Consider the following 11159-nt stretch of genomic DNA (forward strand, 5'->3'; position numbering starts at 1 on the left):
TATCAAAAAATTCAACTCCAAGCTAGAAGTATCAGAATGCCTAGAAAGGTAGTTCTAACCTTAAATATGACTGGGAGAAGTGTCAAGAGTAAGAGAGCAATATATTCCATAGTACACTAGAACACAGCAAAACATGAACAACAACAGTCTAAACATAGCTGAGGGCAATTGAGCAAAATGTCCACTAGATGACAGCAAATGGACCTATCACAACCCTACAGGAAATCCATATCTTCATTTAAACCAGGGTACTTAGTGGCCTCTAGTTTCTAAATCCCAAAACTTTCCCTTTGGTTTAACTGTTTAAGACGGTCCCCTTTTCTAATTGAGGCCGGAACATGATCAATACCCATAGCTTGTAGGGAGGCAGGGGTGCCATGGTGTAAGGACTTGTAGTGCCTTGCCATGGTGTAGTCTTCATTGCCTACCCGTATGGCGTACTTGTGTTCCGCTAAGCGGTCTTGAAGGCGTCTCTTTGTCTGTCCAATGTAGAACACCTTGCACTGTGGATATTCCAATCTATTGATGACATGGGTGGTTTAGCAGTTAATGAAATGCTTGACGTAATACTCCATTTTAGAAGCTGTGTCAACAAAATACTTTTTCTGTGCAATATTTCTGCAATGGTTGCACTAGTTACATTTAAAAGAGCCCTTGGGTTTGTGGTCAAGCCAAGTTTTTTGAGAGTCACCAGGAGGATAACTGTGGACTAATTTGTCATTTAGGGTAGGACATCTCTTAAAGCTTATGACTGGTGGCTCAGAGAAGACTTGGCATAGTAGCGTATCACTTTGGATGATTCCCCAATTATTTTTAATGATTCTTATAATGTTCTCTGCTTCAGTGCTGTATTTTGTAACAAAATACATTCTCTCTGATGTATCACAAGGCACTCCCCTTTGCAACAAGTTCTCTCTGTCAGGTATTCCAGCCCTTATACCTGCATCTTTCAGGACCTAAACATGCCATACAAATAAAGGCATTTGAATTAATTATATGAAGAGTGCCTTGGTCCTCCTTTCTTTTTGGGTTCTAAAGTATTGTTTGAATTTATATATTGAACGTTTTTTGGTTTGCTCAGACAAATTATTAAATTCATTATTGCTCTGAATCTAAATGTTATTCTACCAATTTATCTTTTCTGCTGGGATAACACATAGATGGACAATCTATTCTTAGTATTGACTGAATGTCTTTCTCTTACCAACTGAAGGGAGTTTGGCCGTTTCAAAAGATGTACATTGTGAAATAAAATAAGCATGTTTTTTTCAATTATCTTATTGATTAATGACCAAGCAAAAGCACTGTGCATGACAACAACAGAATAATCATATCTCCAACTTAAAACAATCCTTGCTGCTTTGTTCTGTTCAATCTGCAGCCTCCTAATTTCACTTGCTGATGCATTTCCAGAGACCATAGAACAGTAATTCACCTGACTCCCAATTAATGCTTGGGTTGTTTGCTTAAGAATCTTTCCCAGTAAATATTTAGGTATCCTTCTGATCATGCACACAGTTAATAAAAAATAAAAAAAGATTAGTTATTTGAGACGACCATGATAAGCAGTTGTCTAGCTGCACCCCTAGTAGTTTGGTTTCTGACACTTCCTCAATTTGTACTCCCCCATACTTAATTGCATCCCATGCTGTGTCGGCCTTCTCCTGGTAGAACAAACCAACATAACCTTGGTTTTCTTGGTGTTCCAAAACAAGTTTGTTCTGGAAAACCCACTCCCTAAAATGTCCAAAATCTACTTGTAGAGCTTGCTGTACCCTTTGAACCGATTGTCTTGCTGTATAAATTGTAGTATCAAATATAGTAGCTTGAGTTTTAGATAATAAATACCAACAACCTTCCTTATGCCTTAAGTAAAGAAGTGGCCCAAGGAAGCTGCCCTGCGGTATTCCACAGCTTAAAGCATGAGGAGAAGAAAACAACCCATTGATATAGGTGGACTGTTTCCTGTCAGTGAGATATGACTGTACCCAATTCAATGCTGCCTCCTTAAACCCATAATGCAACAATTTTGTACAAATTATTTAATGATCCACTAAATCAAATGCTGTACTAACATCCCCAAAATAGTACACCCACAAACCTGCCATTATTCATAGCATTGAGCCACTGGTCAGTCATGTCAACAATGCAGTGGTAGTGGAATGGTTTTTGCGATAAGCAAGCTGATTGGCTGTGATCAGATCATTCTTTTCCATATACTCCCATATTTGGGGCGGCAGGTAGCCTAGTGGTTAGTGTTGGGCCAGTAACCGAAAGGTTGCTAGATCAAATCCCTGAGCTGATAAGGTAAAAATCTGTCGTTCTGCCCCTGAACGTTCTGCCCCACTGTTCCTAGGCTGTCATTATAAATAAGAATTTGTTCTTAACTGACTTGCCTAGTTAAATGAAGGTTAAATAAATAAAATATTTGTCTACTCACAATAACCTCCAATATCTTACTGAGTGAAGGGAGTAGACTAATTGGTTGACTATTGGCAGGAGTAATGGGTTCTTTGCTGTTGGGATTGGACACAGATTAGCATGCTTCCATACATTTGGAAATGTCCCCCTTTCCAGTGACCAATTAAATATGTATTTCAGTGGAGCTGCAATCTGGGGAGCAGCATAGTGAAGTAAAAAATTGAAGGGGTGGAGAAAAGTTAAAGATGGAATTTTAAGCCTTGTGAACTTTTGAGACATGGATTGTGTATGTGTGCAATTGCGGGTGAACGGGCAAGACAATATAATTAAGTGCCTTTGAACGGGGTATGGTAGTAGGTGCCATGAGCACCGGTTTGAGTGTGTCAGGGAACTGCAACGCTGCTGTTTTCCCCCCCACACGTAACAGTTTCCTGTGTGTATCAAGAATGGTCCAACACCCAAAGGACATCCAGCCAACTTGACACAACTGTGGGAAGCATTGGAGTCAACATGGGACAGCATCCCTGTGGAATGCTTTCGACATCTTGTAGAGTCCATGCCCGACAAATCGAGGCTGTTCTGAGGGCAAAAGAGGGTGCAACATAAAATTAGGAAGGTGTTCCTAATATTTTGTATACTCAGTGTATATAATAGAGGCTATTGCAGCACTTATCAACCAAACAGACTGTTATCACAAGCACTTTCTCTCCCTTGAGGTTCCCAATAACTGCCAGTGTGATATGCTTGTTAGCAACTGTCCTGCCATAATTGTCGCTTTATTTATGTATGTCTGGTATGTGTTAGACAAATCATATAGCTAAATTGGCAAACTATTACTAATGCTGTCAATCTGGTGGTAAAGGTTATAAAGTATAGAAATATACATTTTCATATCGTCTTGTCACAGTCAGTATGAGTATAAGTATTGATAATTGCAATGTAGGTTGTCAAGATAGTCAAACGCCCTTTTCACTGTTCATAACGATCTGACACTTTTTAATGACTAGACATGATTAAACACAACTAAATGTTTCCCTATTTTAGCTCTCATAAAATGCATAACGGTTTGAGCTTTGTGAACAATAATGGTGCAGTGTGATTTCAAATGTGATTGTTCAAGTGTATTTTGATAATTTTGCATTAAACACTTACTTCCCTCAAACTGTTTTCTTAAGTAGTCTGTCAAGTGTCTTCACCTATATCATCTGCATATACAGTAAGGTCAAAAATGATTGTCCCCCTTAATAAAGATGAGCAAGAAAGACTGTATACAGTGATCCCTCGCCACTTCGCGGTTCACTTATCGCGGATTCGCTATTTCGCGGATTTTCATAATGCATTTTTTTTTTTTTTTTGGTGCATTGTGCTCTGCATTCTGATTCGCTAAAAACTCACTCCCGCTTCTTGTATCAAAACATGCTACGAATTGTGCTATCATTTTGTCGTCTCGTGCAGTTATGTGTACGTACATAAAACAGCTTGGCAAATTTACATTAAGTTGGCCAGGAAGGAAGGAAGGACTAACGCTTGGTCGCTTAGCAACCATGGTGCGAATGGCCACTGAACTTAAGCGAGTAGCTGAGGAATGGGACCCTTTGATGAGCCGTTCATTACAGTTCTCCAACGTAATCGATGGTGGCATGTCGGTGTACAAGGATCTTTTTGCAAAGAAGAAAAAAGAGCGACAACAGCTGCCTATCACTATGCTCTTCTCCCGAACAAACACACCTGCACCGCGGGCTTCAGAAGAAGAGAACACTGCAGAGCGCAGTCAGGATGCAGCGGCCCAGTCTGAAGAGCAGTGAAACGGCCTACACGTGAGTCACTGTATTTGTATACATGTAATAGTTGCTAATTGTAAAAAAAAAAGAAGTTTTCTATTTCGCGGATTTCACTTATCGCGGGTCATTTTCGGAACGTAACCCCCGCGATAAACGAGGGATTACTGTAAAATAAATAATACAAATACTGAGCTATATTGTATGCTGAAACAAATGTGGAAATTATATTTTTGTACTAATAAACTCAGCAAAAAAATAAATGTCCCTTTTTCAGGACCCTGTCTTTCAAAGAAAATTCGTAAAAATCCAAATATCATCAGTGTAAAGGTTTTAAACACTGTTTCCCATGCGTGTTCAATGAACCATAAACAATTAATGAACATGCACCTGTGGAATGGTCATTAAGACACTAACAGCTTACAGACGGTAGGCAATTAAGGTCACAGTTACGAAAACTTAGGACACTAAAGAGGCCTTTCTACTGACTCTGAAAAACACCAAAAGAAAGATGCCCAGGGTCCCTGCTCATCTGCGTGAACGTGCCTGAGGCATGAGGACTGCAGATGTGGCCAGGGCAATAAATTGCAATGTCCGTACTGTGAGACGCCTAAGACAGCGCTACAGGGAGACAGGACGGACAGCTGATCGTCCTCACAAAGGCAGACCACGTGTAACAACACCTGCACAGGATCGGTACATCCGAACATCACACCTGCGGGACAGGTACAGGATGGCAACAACAACTGCCCGAGTTAAACCAGGAACACAGAATTCCTCCATCAGTGCTCAGACTGTCCACAATAGGCTGAGAGAGGCTGGACTGAGGGCTTGTAGGCCTGTTGTAAGGCAGGTCCTCACCAGACATCACCAGCAGCAACGTCGCCTGTTGGCACAAACCCATCGTCGCTGGACCAGACAGGCAGACCAGACAGAATTATTTTCAATTGCTTTCAATACCTCACCTTACGAGGACAACGGCACTGAGCCTTTTCATCAAATATTTTATGAGAATAGAGGTTTTGGCCATGCACACCAATGGTGGGTTTGGCATCGAAAAACGGAAACAAATGCAGAAAGTACCTCATACCTACTGGATCTTTGATGTTATGAAGCTATTTTGCTTCCAATGGTCCTGGGGCCTTTAAGGTCAACGGCATCATGAATGTTACTCAGTACCAGGACATTTTAACCAAAAACCTGGTTGCCTCTGCCAGGAGTGGATCTTCCAGCGAGACAATAACCCCAAACATACAGTACCTGTCAAAAGTTTGGACACACCTACTCATTCAAGGGTTTTTCTTTATTTTGACTATTTTCTACATTGTATAATAATAGTGAAGACATCAAAACTATGAAATAACACATATGGAATCATGTAGTAAACAACCAAGTGTTAAACAAATCAAAAATATATTTCATTTCTGAGATTCTTCAAAGTAGCCACCCTTTGCCTTGATGACAGCTTTGCACACTCTTGGCATTCTCTCAACCATCTTTATGAGGTAGTCACCTGGAATGCAATTCAAATAGCAGGTGTACCTTGTTAAAAGTTAATTTGTGGAATTATTTCCTTCTTAATGCGTTTGAGCTAATCAGTTGTGTTCTGACAAGGTATTTAAAAAAAAAAAAGTATTTAACCTTTAACAAATTCTTAATTCCAAACCCTAATCCGGACGACTCTGGCACAATTGTTAGCCACCCTATGGGTCTCCCAATCACGGCCAGTTGCAATACAGCCTGGAATCTCCACCCAGCACAGCCAGAAGAGTACTGGCCACCCATCAGAGCCTGGTTCCTCTCTAGGTTTCTTCCTGGGTTCCTGCCTTTCTAGAGAGTTGTTCCAAGCCACTGTGCTTCTACATCTGCATTGCTTGCTGTTTGGGGTTTTAGACTGGGTTTCTGTATAGCACTTTGTGACATCGGCTGATGTAAAAAGGGCTTTATAAATTAATTTGATTGATGTACCAGGGTCTGTAATGACGCCTAGCACTGAGATGCAGTGCCGTAGACCGCTGCGCCACTCGGGAGCCCCAGGTTGGGGTGGTATACAGAAGATAGCCCTATTTGGTAAAAGACCCAAGTCCATATTATGGCAAGTACAGCTCAAATAAGCAAAGAGAAACAACAATCCATCATTCATCTTAAGACATGAAGGTTAGTCAATCCGGAAAATGTCAAGACCTTTGAAAGTTTCTTCAAGTGCAGTCGCAAAAAACATCAAGCGCTATGATGAAACTGGCTCTCATGAGGACCTCCACAGGAAAGGAAGATCCAGTTACCTCTGCTGCAGAGGATAAGTTCATTAGAGTTACCAGCCTCAGAAATCGGCATTTAACTGCACCTCAGACTGCAGCCAAAATAAATTATTCACAGAGTTCAAGTAACAGACACATCTCAACATCAACTGTTCAGAAGAGACAGCGTGAATCAGGCCTTCATGGTCAAATTTATGCAAAGAAACCACTACTAAAGGGCATCAATAAGAAGAAGACTTGCTTGGGCCGAGAAACACGAGCGATGGAAATTAGACCGGTGGAAATCTGTCCTTTGGTCTGATTAATCCAAATTTGAGTTTTTTGGTTCCAACTGCTTTGCCTTTGTGATCTCCACATGTGTGGTTCCCACCATGAAGCATGGGGGAGGAAGGGTGATGGTGTGCGGGTGCCTTGCTGGTAAGGCACACTTAACCAGCATGGCTACCACAGCATTCTGCAGGGATACGCCATCCCATCTGGTTTGCGCTTAGTGGGACCATAATTAGTTTTTCAACAGGGCAATGACACAAACCACACCTCCAGGCTGTGTAAGGGCTATTTGACCAAGAAGGAGAGTGATGGAGTGCTGGCCTCCACAATCACTCGACCTCAACCCAATTGAAATGGTTTGGGATGAGTTGGAGCGCAGAGTGAAGGAAAAGCAGCCAACAAGTGCTCAGCATATGTGGAAACTCCTTCAAGACTGTTGGAAAAGCATTCCAAGTTAAGTGACTACCTCATGAAGCTGGTTGAGAGAATGCCAAGAGTGTGCAAAGCTGTAATCTTAAAAAAAATAAAAATAATTACCTTTATTTAACCAGGTAGGCCAGTTGAGAACAAGTTCTCATTTACAAGTGTGACCTGGCCAAGATAAAGCAAAGCAGTTCGACAAAAACAACAACACAAAGTTACACATGGGATAAACAAACGTACAGTCAATAACACAATAGAAAATCTGTATATAGTGTGTGCAAGTGAAGTAAGGAGGTAAGGCAATAAATAGGCCATAGTGGTGAAATAATTACAATGTAGCAATTAACACTCGAGTAATAGATGTGCAGATGAGGATGTGCAAGTAGAAATACTGGTGTGTAAAAGAGCAGAAAAAAACTAAAACAAATATGGGGATGAGGTAGGTAGTTGGTTGGATGGGCTATTTACAGATGGGCTGTGTACAGCTGCAGCGAGCGGTAAGCTGCTCTGACAGCTGATGCTTGAAGTTAGTGAGGGAGATATAAGTCTCCAACTTCAGTGATTTTTGCAATTCGTTCCAGTCATTGGCAGCAGAGAACTGGAAGGAAAGGCGGCCAAGGAGGTGTTGGCTTTGAGGATGACCAGTGAAATATACCTGCTGGAACGCGTGCTACGGGTGGGTATTGCTATGGTGACCAGTGAGCTGAGATAAGGCGGAGCAAAGACTTATAGATGACCTGGAGCCAGTGGGTTTGGCGCCGAATATGTAGCGAGGACCAGCCAATGAGAGCATACAGGTCGCAATGGTGGGTAGTATATGGGGCTTTGGTGACAAAACGGATGGCACTGTGATTGACTGCATTCAATTTGCTGAGTAGAGTGTTGGAGGCTTTTTTGTAAATGACTTCGCCAAAGTCAAGGATCGGCAGGATATTCAGTTTTACGAGGGTATGTTTGGCAGCATGAGTGAAGGAGGCATTGTTGCGAAATAGGAAGCCGATTCTAGATTTAATTTTGGATTGGAGATGCTTAATATGAGTCTGGAAGGAGAGTTTATAGTCTAGCCAGACACCTAGGTATTTATAGTTGTCCACATATTCTAAGTCAGAACCGTCCAGAGTAGTGATGCTAGTTCGGCGGGTGGGTGTGCACAGCAATCGGTTGAAGAGATTGCATTAAGTTTTACGAGCATATAAGAGCAGTTGAAGGCCACGGAAAGAGTGTTGTATTGCATTGAAGCTTGTTTGGAGGTTTATTAAAACAGTGTCCAAAAAAGGGCCAGATGTATACAGAATGGTGTCGTCTGCGTAGAGGTGGATCAAAGAATCACCCGCAACAAGAGCGACATCATTGATATATACAGAGAAAAGAGTCGGCCTGAGAATTGAACCCTGTGGCACCCAAGGCTAACCAAGGCTATTGAGTCTGCCGATAAGAATACGGTGATTGACAGAGTCGAAAGCCTTGGCCAGATCGATGAAGATGGCTGCACAGTACTGTCTTTTATCGATGGCGGTTATAACATCGTTCATCAAGGCAAAGGTTGGCTACTTTGAAGAATCTCAAATATAAAAAATATTTGTATTAGTTTTTTGGTAACTACATGATTCTGTAGGTGTTATTTCATAGTTTTGATGTCTTCACTATTTTCAACAATGTAGAAAATAGTACAAAGAAAAACCCTTGAATCATTAGGTGTGTCCAAACTTTTGACTGATACTGTACATCAAAATCCACAAAGAAATGGTTAATTTACTACAAAATCAACATTTTGCAATGGCCATCCCAGTCTCCGGATGTAAATCCCTTTGAAAATTTGTGGTTTGAATTGAAGAGTACCATAAGCGCAGACAAAGGATATCAAAGATCCGGAAAGATTCTGTATGGAGGGATGGTATAAGATCCCTCCCAATGTGTTCTCCAATCTAATAAACCATTTTATAAAAACGGTCAGTGCCATTATCCTTGCAAGGTGAGGAATTGAAAACAGGGGTGGCAATAATTTTGACCCCTATCTTTTGAGAAAAAAGTATTACTTGTTAAACAAATATATATATATATATATATACACTGCTCAAAAAAATAAAGGGACCACTAAAATAACACATCCTAGATCTGAATGAATGAAATATTCTTATTAAATACTTTTTTCTTTACATAGTTGAATGTGCTGACAACAAAATCACACAAAAATTATCAATGGAAATCAAATTTATCAACCCATGGAGGTCTGGATTTGGAGTCACACTCAAAATTAAAGTGGAAAACCACACTACAGGCTGATCCAACTTTGATGTAATGTCCTTAAAACAAGTCAAAATGAGGCTCAGTAGTGTGTGTGGCCTCCACGTGCCTGTATGACCTCCCTACAACGCCTGGGCATGCTCCTGATGAGGTGGCGGATGGTCTCCTGAGGGATCTCCTCCCAGACCTGGACTAAAGTATCCGCCAACTCCTGGACAGTCTGTGGTGCAACGTGGCGTTGGTGGATGGAGCGAGACATGATGTCCCAGATGTGCTCAATTGGATTCAGGTCAGGGGAACGGGCGGGCCAGTACATAGCATCAATGCCTTCCTCTTGCAGGAACTGCTGACACACTCCAGCCACATGAGGTCTAGCATTGTCTTGCATTAGAAGGAACCCAGGGCCAACCGCACCAGCATATGGTCTCACAAGGGGTCTGAGGATCTCATCTCGGTACCTAATGGCAGTCAGGCTACCTCTGGCGAGCACATGGAGGGCTGTGCGGCCCCCCAAAGAAATGCCACCCCACACCATGACTGACCCACCGCCAAACCGGTCATGCTGGAGGATGTTGCAGGCAGCAGAACGTTCTCCACGGCGTCTCCAGACTCTGTCACGTCTGTCACATGTGCTCAGTGTGAACCTGCTTTCATCTATGAAGAGCACAGTGCGCCAGTGACGAATTTGCCAATCTTGGTGTTCTCTGGCAAATGCCAAACGTCCTGCACGGTGTTGGGCTGTAAGCACAACTCCCACCTGTGGACGTCGGGCCCTCATACCACCCTCATGGAAGTCTGTTTCTTTTTTTTCTTTTTCTTTTAAAAATTTTATCCCATTTTCTCCCCAATTTTCGTGGTATCCAATCGCTAGTAATTACTATCTTGTCTCATCGCTACAACTCCCGTACGGGCTCGGGAGAGACGAAGGTCGAAAGCCATGCGTCCTTCGAAGCACAACCCAACCAATCCGCACTGCTTCTTAACACAGCGCACCTCTAACCCGGAAGCCAGCCGCACCAATGTGTCGGAGGAAACACCGTGTACCTGGCCCCCTTGGTTAGCGTGCACTGCGCCCGGCCCGCCACAGGAGTCGCTGGAGCGCGATGAGACAAGGATATCCGTACCGGCCAAACCCTCCCTAACCCGGACGACGCTATGCCAATTGTGCGTCGCCCCACGGACCTCCCGGTCGCGGCCGGCTGCGACAGAGCCTGGGCGCGAACCCAGAGACTCTGGTGGTAGTAGGTAGGTACTCTAGTGCCCTAGACCACTGCGCCACCCGGGAGGCCCCATGGAGTCTGTTTCTGACCATTTGAGCAGACACATGCACATTTGTGGCCTGCTGGAGGTCATTTTGCAGGGCTCTGGCAGTGCTCCTCCTGCTCCTCCTTGCACAAAGGCGGAGGTAGCGGTCCTGCTGCTGGGTTGTTGCCCTCCTACGGCCTCCTTCACGTCTCCTGATGTACTGGCCTGTCTCCTGGTAGCACCTCCATGCTCTGGACACTACGCTGACAGACACAGCAAACCTTCTTGCCACAGCTCGCATTGATGTGCCATCCTGGATGAGCTGCACTACCTGAGCCACTTGTGTGGGTTGTAGACTCCGTCTCATGCTACCACTAGAGTGAAAGCACCGCCAGCATTCAAAAGTGACCAAAACATCAGCCAGGAAGCATAGGAACTGAGAAGTGGTCTGTGGTCACCACCTGCAGAACCACTCCTTTATTGGGGGTGTCTTGCTAATTGCCTATAATTTCCACCTGTT

Source organism: Salvelinus alpinus, chromosome 23 (genome assembly GCF_045679555.1).
Source record: "Salvelinus alpinus chromosome 23, SLU_Salpinus.1, whole genome shotgun sequence".
In the NCBI taxonomy this organism is placed as follows: domain Eukaryota; kingdom Metazoa; phylum Chordata; class Actinopteri; order Salmoniformes; family Salmonidae; genus Salvelinus; species Salvelinus alpinus.